Source organism: Bufo bufo, chromosome 1 (genome assembly GCF_905171765.1).
Source record: "Bufo bufo chromosome 1, aBufBuf1.1, whole genome shotgun sequence".
NCBI lineage: Eukaryota > Metazoa > Chordata > Amphibia > Anura > Bufonidae > Bufo > Bufo bufo.
The window spans coordinates 496,916,905-496,929,232 of record NC_053389.1 but is presented as its reverse complement, the minus strand read 5'-3'; positions in this window follow the sequence as shown (position 1 = coordinate 496,929,232).

Sequence of the window (12,328 nt, the reverse complement as noted above, 5' to 3'; positions counted from 1 at the left end):
CTATCAATACCTTCAATGTAAGATTTTCTTTTTGGGATAGATTTCAAGTAGGCCTCAAATACCAGAAACTAGTTATTTTGAGAACGGCAAATTTGGGAATGCTTTTACAACCCAGAACAAAAAGTCTGCTTTTACGGTCACTACAAATAACTTGACCAGCTAAAACACTGCAGATTTGGTTGAATAGAGATGTGAGACCTGTTTTTTTTTGCGCTGTGTGACAGGTATAGGTTTAATCACAGAATCACACTTCTATCAGCACGCTAGCGTGTGTCTTAGGTTTTTCTGAATGACACTATCAATACCTGCAATGTAAGATTTTCTTTTTGGGATAGATTTCAAGTAGGCCTCAAATACCAGAAACTAGTTATTTTGAGAATGGCAAATTTGGGAATGCTTTTTCAACCCAGAACAAAAAGTCTGCTTTTACGGTCACTACAAATAACTTGACCAGCTAAAACAGTGCAGATTTGGTTGAATAGAGATGTGAGACCTGTTTTTTTTTGCGCTGTGTGACAGGTATAGGTTTAATCACAGAATCACACTTCTATCAGCATGCTAGCGTGTGTCTTAGGTTTTTCTGAATGACACTATCAATACCTTCAATGTAAGATTTTCTTTTTGGGATAGATTTCAAGTAGGCCTCAAATACCAGAAACTAGTTATTTTGAGAATGGCAAATTTGGGAATGCTTTTTCAACCCAGAACAAAAAGTCTGCTTTTACGGTCACTACAAATAACTTGACCAGCTAAAACAGTGCAGATTTGGTTGAATAGAGATGTGAGACCTGTTTTTTTTTTGCGCTGTGTGACAGGTATAGGTTTAATCACAGAATCACACTTCTATCAGCACGCTAGCGTGTGTCTTAGGTTTTTCTGAATGACACTATCAATACCTTCAATGTAAGATTTTCTTTTTGGGATAGATTTCAAGTAGGCCTCAAATACCAGAAACTAGTTATTTTGAGAACGGCAAATTTGGGAATGCTTTTTCAACCCAGAACAAAAAGTCTGCTTTTACGGTCACTACAAATAACTTGACCAGCTAAAACACTGCAGATTTGGTTGAATAGAGATGTGAGACCTGTTTTTTTTTGCGCTGTGTGACAGGTATAGGTTTAATCACAGAATCACACTTCTATCAGCACGCTAGCGTGTGTCTTAGGTTTTTCTGAATGACACTATCAATACCTTCAATGTAAGATTTTCTTTTTGGGATAGATTTCAAGTAGGCCTCAAATACCAGAAACTAGTTATTTTGAGAATGGCAAATTTGGGAATGCTTTTTCAACCCAGAACAAAAAGTCTGCTTTTACGGTCACTACAAATAACTTGACCAGCTAAAACAGTGCAGATTTGGTTGAATAGAGATGTGAGACCTGTTTTTTTTTTGCGCTGTGTGACAGGTATAGGTTTAATCACAGAATCACACTTCTATCAGCACGCTAGCGTGTGTCTTAGGTTTTTCTGAATGACACTATCAATACCTTCAATGTAAGATTTTCTTTTTGGGATAGATTTCAAGTAGGCCTCAAATACCAGAAACTAGTTATTTTGAGAACGGCAAATTTGGGAATGCTTTTTCAACCCAGAACAAAAAGTCTGCTTTTACGGTCACTACAAATAACTTGACCAGCTAAAACACTGCAGATTTGGTTGAATAGAGATGTGAGACCTGTTTTTTTTTGCGCTGTGTGACAGGTATAGGTTTAATCACAGAATCACACTTCTATCAGCACGCTAGCGTGTGTCTTAGGTTTTTCTGAATGACACTATCAATACCTTCAATGTAAGATTTTCTTTTTGGGATAGATTTCAAGTAGGCCTCAAATACCAGAAACTAGTTATTTTGAGAACGGCAAATTTGGGAATGCTTTTTCAACCCAGAACAAAAAGTCTGCTTTTACGGTCACTACAAATAACTTGACCAGCTAAAACACTGCAGATTTGGTTGAATAGAGATGTGAGACCTGTTTTTTTTTGCGCTGTGTGACAGGTATAGGTTTAATCACAGAATCACACTTCTATCAGCACGCTAGCGTGTGTCTTAGGTTTTTCTGAATGACACTATCAATACCTTCAATGTAAGATTTTCTTTTTGGGATAGATTTCAAGTAGGCCTCAAATACCAGAAACTAGTTATTTTGAGAATGGCAAATTTGGGAATGCTTTTTCAACCCAGAACAAAAAGTCTGCTTTTACGGTCACTACAAATAACTTGACCAGCTAAAACAGTGCAGATTTGGTTGAATAGAGATGTGAGACCTGTTTTTTTTTGCGCTGTGTGACAGGTATAGGTTTAATCACAGAATCACACTTCTATCAGCACGCTAGCGTGTGTCTTAGGTTTTTCTGAATGACACTATCAATACCTTCAATGTAAGATTTTCTTTTTGGGATAGATTTCAAGTAGGCTTCAAATACCAGAAACTAGTTATTTTGAGAATGGCAAATTTGGGAATGCTTTTTCAACCCAGAAAAAAAAGTGTGCTTTTACGGTCAATACAAATAACTTGACCAGCTAAAACAGTACCGATGTGGTTGAATAGAAATGTCAGGTCTATTTTTTAGGCACTGGGTGACAGGCTCAACTTGCCCCTGATGTAATATATGGCCAAAAAATAACCACACTGTTGATGGTTAAATGCACTTGGGGGACACAGGCTCAGCCTGCACCAGATGTAGTATATGGCCAAAAAATAATCAGACTGTTGATGGTTAAATGCACTTGGGTGACACAGGCTCAGCCTGCACCAGATGTAGTATATGGCCAAAAAATAATCAGACTGTTGATGGTTAAATGCACTTGGGTGACACAGGCTCAGCCTGCAGCTGATGTAGGATATAGCACAAAATAACCACACTATCGATGGTTAAATACACTTGGGTGACACAGGTTCAGCCTGCAGCTGATGTAGTATATGGCCAAAAAATAATCAGACTGTTGATGGTTAAATGCACTTGGGTGACACAGGCTCAGCCTGCAGCTGATGTAGTATATGGCCAAAAAATAACCAGACTGTTGATGGTTAAATGCACTTCGGTGACACAGGCTCAGCCTGCAGCTGATGTAGGATATAGCACAAAATAACCACACTATCGATGGTTAAATACACTTGGTGATAGCTCGTGCTGGCGCACTACAAATCACAAAATGGCCGCCGATCACCCCAGAAAAAAAGTGATCTAAAAACGCTCTGGGCAGCCTCAAAAAAGTGAGCAAGTCAATAATAGCACTTCAATGATCCACAGCTGCAGATCGATCACAGAATTAAGTCTTTTGGAGGAGTTAATCTGCCTAATCTCGCCCTAACGTCGCAGCTGCAACCTCTCCCTATACTGATCATAGCAGAGTGACGTGCGGCGCTACGTGACTCCAGCTTAAATAGAGGCTGGGTCACATGGTGCACTGGCCAATCACAGCCATGCCAATAGTAGGCATGGCTGTGATGGCCTCTTGGGCCAAGTAGTATGACGTTTGTTGATTGGCTGCTTTGCAGCCTTTCAAAAAGAGCCAAGAAAGCGCCGAACACCGAACCCGAACCCGGACTTTTACGAAAATGTTCGGGTTCGGGTCCGTGTCACGGACACCCCAAAATTTGGTACGAACCCGAACTATACAGTTCGGGTTCGCTCATCCCTATTCGCAATATTTCGTGAATATGTGGTAGAATATTCGTCATATATTCGCAAATATTCGTATTCGAGATTAAATCTGCAATGTAAAAATCACGTAAAATTATTTTCGTGATTGCGAAAAAATCTGCAATGTAAAAATTGCGTAAAGCGAAGTGGGTCAAAAACGAATATATAGCACTATAGAATATAGTGCTATATATTAGTTTTTAAGAATATTCGTAATTTTTTTCCATCTGAAGTTAACAGTCATTGGCCCACAACCAACTGACTTCAGATGGAAAAAAAAATGCAGAATATTCTAAAAAAAACTAATATATAGCACTATATTGAATATAGTGCTATATATTTGTTTTTTAGAATATTCGTAAATGACGAATATTCTAAAATACGAATATATAGCATTATAGAATATAGTGCTATATATTAGTTTTTAGAATATTAGTAATTTTTTTCCATCTGAAGTCTTGATTCCTCCATGCTTAAGTTGCTTGTGGGCCAATGACTCATTGGCCCACAAGCAAGAAGCAGGGAGGAATCATGTTTCCAGATTGAAAAAAATGACGAATATTTTATATAACGAATATATAGCACTATATTCAAAATATTCATGAATTCTCGAAGTTGCGATATTCGCAATAAATATTCGTAATTCGAATATTCGCGCTCAACACTAGTGAGGAGTTAGATCTCTTGGTTAAGTGTCTTGAAAGCGAGTCTGCTGAACACACCAAAAGAATCAGAGACATTAACATAAACTATCCGGGCAAAGGCCTAAAGATGGTGTGGGAAAGACTTGATCAGTGTTATGGGTTAATAGAAGCTATAGAAAAGGCTTTACCTCTATTAACTTGTTGATAGAGGTACAGGTTGCTCAGGCAGAAGGAGATGCCAGGGATAGCATTCCTGGACACCGCCAGAGGTGTCAACCCAATTGTCAAAAAATTCCAAAAGTGGATCAGGCATGGTTCCCGTTATAAACAGGTTCATAATGTACCATTTCACCCTTCAGGGTGTTTGTAGACATTGTTGCTCAACAGGCAAGGATCAGAAATGATCCCAGTTTTGACTTTACACTGTCATGTCCCACTACACCTGGTGTCAAACCTCATAAAACACCAGTGGCAGTCCAAAAAACTAATGTTGCCTCCACAGGTTCTTCTTACAGGCCATTTAAGTCTTCTGAAGAAGAGAATATACCCAAAGATCTTAGCAAACAATGCCCCCTGCACAAGAAACCACATCTTGTACTAAAATGCAGAGTCTTTAGGGAGAAGTCTTTAGAGGACCACAAAGAATTCCTCAAAGAAAACAACATCTGCTTCAGGTGCTGCTCTACAACATCGCACTTCGCCAGGAACTGTAAGGTCAGTGTGACATGCACAGAATGCGGTAGCATAGAACACAACACGGCTTTACACCCTGAACCACCCTCTCAGATATCATCCCAAGCAGAGGAGCATCTCGGAAAGCAGATGGACACTGACATAGACATTCCAGTAGTCACTTCTCAGTGTACAGAGATCTGTAAAGTACTCGCAGGAGGGAAGTCCTGCTCAAAAATCTGCCTTTTCAGAGTTTATCCGGTTGGCCACTGAGATAAGGCGATCAAGGTATATGCAATCGTCGATGATCAAAGCAATAGGTCTTTAGCTAAATCCACCTTCTTCGACACCTTCAACATCATAGGGCCCGGTTCATCTTACTCCTTAAGGACATGTGCTGGTACCGTTGAGACGGCGTGATGGAAAGCAACTGGGTACAAGGAAGAGTCCATAGAAGGCCAGACCTGCCTGTCCTTGCCAACCATACTGGAGTGCAATCACATACCTGACAACCAGTCTGAGATACCTACACCAGTGGTGGCCGCATACCCCCCCCCACCTGAGGCGTATTGCTCACCTGAAACCAGAACTGGACCCAGAAGCCCCGATAGTCTTACTCCTTGGAAGAGATATACTATGAGTTCATAAGGCTAGAGGACAGATTAACGGTCCCTAAAATGCTCCATACTCCCAGAGACTTGACCTAGGATGGGTCATCATAGGAGACGTCTGTCTAGGAGGAGCACACAAGCCGACCTCAGTCAACAGTATGCTCACGAACACACTTGAAAATGGATGTCCTTCCCTATTCCAGCCATGTCAGAGCAGTTTACTGATAATAGAATTGCCACACAGAGCTCCTGTGCCTTGTCCTTTCACAAATCCCTCCTGTGAAGTCCACACCTGCGATGGTGAGCAAGATCACTTAGGGTGCACAGTCTTTCACAGGACAAGAGAAGACAACAGCGTCGGAATTAGAGATGGCCTTGCGGTTCGCCGAACGGGCGAACATATGGCGATGTCCGCCGGCGCCATATTCTTTTACATTGTGAAGAACTTTGATCCATAACACTTCCATCAGGTGGCACAGGACAGCTAATTGAGACGTTTCAGCACATGGACATACCCCCTACCTTATAAATAACCCGATCTGGCTGCCATTTTAAATTCAGTCTTTTGCCAGTGTAGGGAGAGGTTGCTGTGTGGAGAAGGGACAGACTGTTAGGGACACCAAACACTAGATAATAGGGACACAAAAGTAATTTTAAGTAATGGTATAGGTGTGTTTTCGATAGGTGGGACTTACTGAGGGGTGCAATATACTTATAATACACTGCTCAAAAAAATTAAGGGAACACAAAAATAACACATCCTAGATCTGAATTAATTAAATATTCTTCTGAAATACTTTGTTCTTTACATAGTTGAATGTGCTGACAACAAAATCACACAAAAAAAAAATGGAAATCAAATTTTTCAACCCATGGAGGTCTGGATTTGGAGTCACACTCAAAATTAAAGTGGAAAAACACACTACAGGCTGATGTAATGTCCTTAAAACAAGTCAAAATGAGGCTCAGTAGTGTATGTGGCCTCCACGTGCCTGTATGACCTCCCTACAACGCCTGTGCATCCTGAGGGATCTCCTCCCAGACCTGGACTAAAGCATCTGCCAACTCCTGGACAGTCTGTGGTGCAACGTGACGTTGGTGGATAGAGCGAGACATGATGTCCCAGATGTGCTCAATTGGATTCAGGTCTGGGGAACGGGCGGGCCAGTCCATAGCATCAATGCCTTCGTCTTGCAGGAACTGCTGACACACTCCAGCCACATGAGGTCTAGCATTGTCTTGCATTAGGAGGAACCCAGGGCCAACCGCACCAGCATATGGTCTCACAAGGGTTCTGAGGATCTCATCTCGGTACCTAATGGCAGTCAGGCTACCTCTGGCGAGCACATGGAGGGCTGTGCGGCCCTCCAAAGAAATGCCACCCCTCACCATTACTCACCCAATGCCAAACCAGTCATGCTGGAGGATGTTGCAGGCAGCAGAACGGTCTCCACGGCGTCTCAAGACTCTGTCACGTCTGTCACATGTGCTCAGTGTGAACCTGCTTTCATCTGTGAAGAGCACAGGGCGCCAGTGGCGAATTTGCCAATCTTGGTGTTCTCTGGCAAATGCCAAACGTCCTGCACGGTGTTGGGCTGTAAGCACAAGCCCCACCTGTGGACGTCGGGCCCTCATATCACCCTCATGGAGTCTGTTTCTGACCGTTTGAGCAGACACATGCACATTTGTGGCCTGCTGGAGGTAATTTTGCAGGGCTCTGGCAGTGCTCTTTCTGTTCCTCCTTGCACAAAGGCGGAGGTAGCGGTCCTGCTGCTGGGTTGTTGCCCTCCTACGGCCTCCTCCACGTCTCCTGATGTACTGGCATGTCTCCTGGTAGTGCCTCCATGCTCTGGACACTACGCTGACAGACACAGCAAACCTTCTTGCCACAGCTCGCATTGATGTGCCATCCTGGATAAGCTGCAGTACCTGAGCCACTTGTGTGGGTTGTAGACTCCGTCTCATGCTACCACTAGAGAGAAAGCGCCACCAGCATTCAAAAGTGACAAAAACATCAGCCAGGAAGCATAGGAACTGAGAAGTAGTCTGTGGTCACCACCTGCAGAACCACTCCTTTATTGGGGGTGTCTTGCTAATTGCCTATAATTTCCACCTGTTGTCTATCCCATTTGCACAACAGCATGTGAAATTGATTGTCACTCAGTGTTGCTTCCTAAGTGGACAGTTTGATTTCACAGAAGTGTGATTGACTTGGAGTTACATTGTGTTGTTTAAGTGTTCCCTTTATTTTTTTGAGCAGTGTATAATTTCTAACATAGAAAGTATATTATAGTGCATTTGTATTGTGGAGCAGTTGTGTGCGGTTCTTCTGCGACACTGCAGCTACATAGAGTGCCAAACGCCATTGGAACAAATCATTTCTACTGGTGTGATATACCAGTTGCCCCCCCAAAAAACTGATTGAATCAGAGGTGTTATATACCAATTATATACTTTCTATATAGTGCATTTGGGTAGTGCAGCATTTGTTTGCAGTTTTGCTGCATTACCTCAGCTACAGATAGTGACAAACGCCAATGGAACAAATAATTTCTACTGGAGTGGTATACCAGTTGCCCCCCCAAAAAACTAATTGAACCAGGGGTGTGATATACCTTCTTCCAAAAATACTGCTCTTCTATAGGGACTTTTGTCACAGGGTCATTTTGAAAATGACAGGCAGAGGAAGAGGCAGGCCATTCCGCATGGCTGGTAGGGGTCGGGCAGGTGCACCTGACTGGAGCCTAAGTGGGAAGTTGCAGAATGTGCGTGCGATTACGTCAAAGGACGCACCAGCCTTGATTCAGTGGCTCACTCAGCCTTCCCGCTTCTGCACCCTCCTCATCCTCTCTATCTGCACCCTCTTCACTCTCTGCTGTGTGCACCCCCAAAGACACCACCACCGTAGCCCCTCCACTTGAGTCAGAGGAATTATTTTCCCATCTCCAAGACCTTACCGATGCACAGCCATTCTTGGCATCGGATGAGAAAGAAGAGTTAGCAATGGCTGCCACCCAGCAGTCTGATGACAGTACCCAGATCAGCCCATGGAGGGTGGTCCCCGCTGTTGCTTCCTACTCTGAGATCTCTAATGTCAGTAGTGGTGAAGGGGACGATGATGGCGTGTCTATGGACGTCACGTGGGTGCCCACAAGAGAGGAAGAGGAGGGGAGTTCAGAGGGAGAGCTAGGGAGGAGAAGGAGGAGAAGAAGGCAGAACTTACAGTGCACAGGAGGCAAAAAGCAGACTGCTAATGTATTTTGAATGAGCCATCCACCATGAACGGTCACATCTGGCGCTCCCAGGACACCGGCACATGGCTCTGTAGTGTGGGCTTTTTTTAACGTGTCCGCTGCTGACAATAGTGTTGCGATCTGCAGCCTGTGCTGTCAACGCTTAAGTCATAGTAAGTCCAACACTCACCTAGGGACGACCACCTTAAGCGCGCTGAAACAGGGAAAAATGACACACGTGCCGTACATGGCACACATCCTGAACTTAGTCGTGCAGCGATTCGTTGCCAAATACCCCGGGGTCCAGGACGTCTTGCTGCAGGCCAGGAAAATCTCTGGCCATTTTAGAAGATCTTACATGGCCATGGCTCGCCTTGCTGACGTTCAGGGGCGACACCACCTGCCCTTCAGACATCTGATTTGTGACTGCCCTACGCGCTGGAACTCCACCTTGTATATGCTTGATAGGCTGCTCCAGCAGAAATTTGCAGTTAACGACTACCTGTACCAACTCTGCGGCAGGACAGGTTCTGGGGAGCTTGTTTTTTTTTCACTGTGCGAGTGGCTGCTCATGCGCGATGCATGCAGACTTCTGCGGCCATTTGATGAGATCACCAAACTGGTCAGTCGCAGCCAGGGTGCTATCAGTGACATCGTACCTTACGCCTTCTTTCTGGAGCGTACATTGCGTCGTGTCATTGATCAAGCCATCGAGGAGCAGGAGCAGGAAGATGAGGAAGTCGCAATGCTGGATGAATTCCTAGGGGGATCTACTCCATCTGAGACAAGTCAACAGGAGTCTGAAGAGGAGTCAGAGGAGGATGGTGCCAGGGCGGAGGAAGAGCAAGAAGAGCATGCTTTAAATGTTTAGGGGATCCCTGGTGTTGTCCAGGGCTGGGGGGAGGAGACAGAGGATGACATTATCCTGGAGGATGAGCAGAAGCCAGGCCACTCCACCGCTTCCAGTTTAGTGCAAATGGGGGTCTTCATGCGCCAGTGTTTGAAGAGGGACCCCTGTATAAAAAGCATAAAGGGCAAGGACCAGTACTGGGTGGCAACATACTTAGACCCCCGGTACAAACACAAAATGACGGACATGTTACCAGCATCACAGAGGGCTGTCAGAATGCAGCACTTCCAGGCCTTGCTTCGCGAAATGTTGCATTCTGCTTTTGCGGGCGCTGGCAGAGGAATTTACACTCACAGAGAAACAGTTGCGGGTACCAATCCAACAGCGCATGCAAGAAGAGGGCAGTTTGAAGATGTGTTGGTCACTTCGGATATCATTCTTGCAACCAACCCATCGACAGCCGCCCTCCGGATTCAGCCTCGGGGAACGCCTAGACCGATTACATCGGGTTAACGGCCGATGTGGACGCTCTGAGAAGCGAGGAACCCCTAATCTACAGGGTGTGCAGGCCTATCCTGTGGCCAAAGCTGCCTGCCATGGGACTGTTGGCTTGCCCCTCATCTAGTGTCCTGTCTGAAAGGACGTTCAGCGGAGCAGGGGGGATCATGACCGATAAGCGCACTCGCCTAGCTCATTTCTAAAAATGAATGAGGCATGGATCTCGGAGGAATTCAACACTTGTGACGACCATGTTTAATTGAATTTCCTCATGCCAGCCCACAAATATCCCCCACCACCCAGAGCAAATATTGGTCCCTGTCTTAGGAAAATACAACGGCATAAAGGCCTTTTCTGTCCAGTGAATGCCTAATGTTTTGGGCCTCGGAGGAATTCAACACCTGTGACGACCACATGTTTCAACTATTATCATTAGGGATTTTTTCAAAGGGGGGGATTTCGTTAGCCATGTTTTTAATCCAATTTTATATTTTTAGTTCTTTTAAACATATGTATTTGACCTTCATTTGTACTGGCCTTCAGTAAAACTGATATCCATTGACCGTCTAATAGACCTCTAGCCACATACTTACTTGTTCTTTTATGTATGCTGAATGCATAATTTTGGGGCCTGTAGTACACTGGCCTGCTGGAAAATTGATATCCAATGACCGTGTAATCTACCTTCAGCCACTTACTTACTTGTTCTTTTCTGTACGCTGAATTCATAATTTTTGGGGCCTGTAGTACACTGGCCTGCTGGAAAATTGATATCCAGTGACCGTGTAATCTACCTCCAGCCACATACTTTCTTGTTCTTTTATGTACACTGAATGCATAAATTTTGGGACCTGTAGTACACTGGCCTGCTGGAAAATTGATATCCAATGACCGTGTAATCTACCTCCAGCTACATACTTACTTGTTCTTTTATGTACACTGAATGCATAATTTTTGGGGCCTGTAGTACACTGGCCTGCTGTAAAATTGATATCCAATGATCGTGTAATCTACCTCCAGCCACATACTTACTTGTTCTTTTATGTACATAAAATTCATAATTTTTGAGGCCTGTAGTACACGGGCCTGCTGGAAAATTGATATCCAATGACCATGTCATCTACCTCCAGCCACTTACTTACTTGTTCTTTTATGTACATTGAATGCATAATTTTTGGGGCCTGTAGTAAGCTGGCCTGCTGGAAAATTGATATCCAAAGACCGTGTAATGTACCTTCAGCCACATACTTACTTGTTCTTTTATGTACGCTGAATGAATAATTGTGGCGGCCTCGGAGGAATTCAACACCAGTGACGACCACGTCACTGGTGTGGAATTGAGACTGTTGAATATGTGTTGAATATAAGACTTATGCTGTATAGGAATAGTTACTACTAGTAAGTATTCCTATACAGCAGAAGTCTCATATTAAATTTTATTTCAAAACTGGCCATGCAGCTCTATAGTGCAGTGGTTAAGATTCTTGGCTGTAATGTAGAAGGTTGTGAGTTAGAATCCCACCAGAAATAGAGGCTAAAATTAATTTAAACATATGCCCATAATTATTCATACCCCTGGAAAATTTTGACTTAAAGTTACTTTTATTCAAATAGCAAGTAATTTTTTGACATAGGTGTCTACCAAAAGATAATAAGACGATGTACAAGAGGCATTATTGTGGGGGGGGGGGGAAACAATTTTCAACTTTTATTTACATTTGAGCAAAAAGTGTCCAGTCCAAAATTATTCATACCCTTCTCAATAATCAATAGAAAAGCCTTTATTGGCTATTACAGCAATCAAACGCTTCCTATAATTGCAGACCAGCTTTTTGCATGTCTCCACAGGTATTTTTGCCCATTCATCTTTAGCAATGATATCCAAATCTCTCAGGTTGGAGGGTCTTCTTGCCATCACCCTGATCTTTAGCTTCCTCCACAGATTCTCAATTGGATTCAAGTCTGGACTCTGGCTGGGCCACTCCAAAATGTTAATGTTGTCTGCTAACCATTTCTTCACCACTTTTGCTGTGTGTTTTGGGTCATTGGCATGCTGAAATGTCCACTGGTGCCCAAGGCCAAGTTTCTCTGCAGACTGCCTGATGTTGTCGTTGAGAATCCTCATGTATTTCTCTTTTTCCATGGTGCCGTTTACTGTTATTAGGTTCCCTGGTC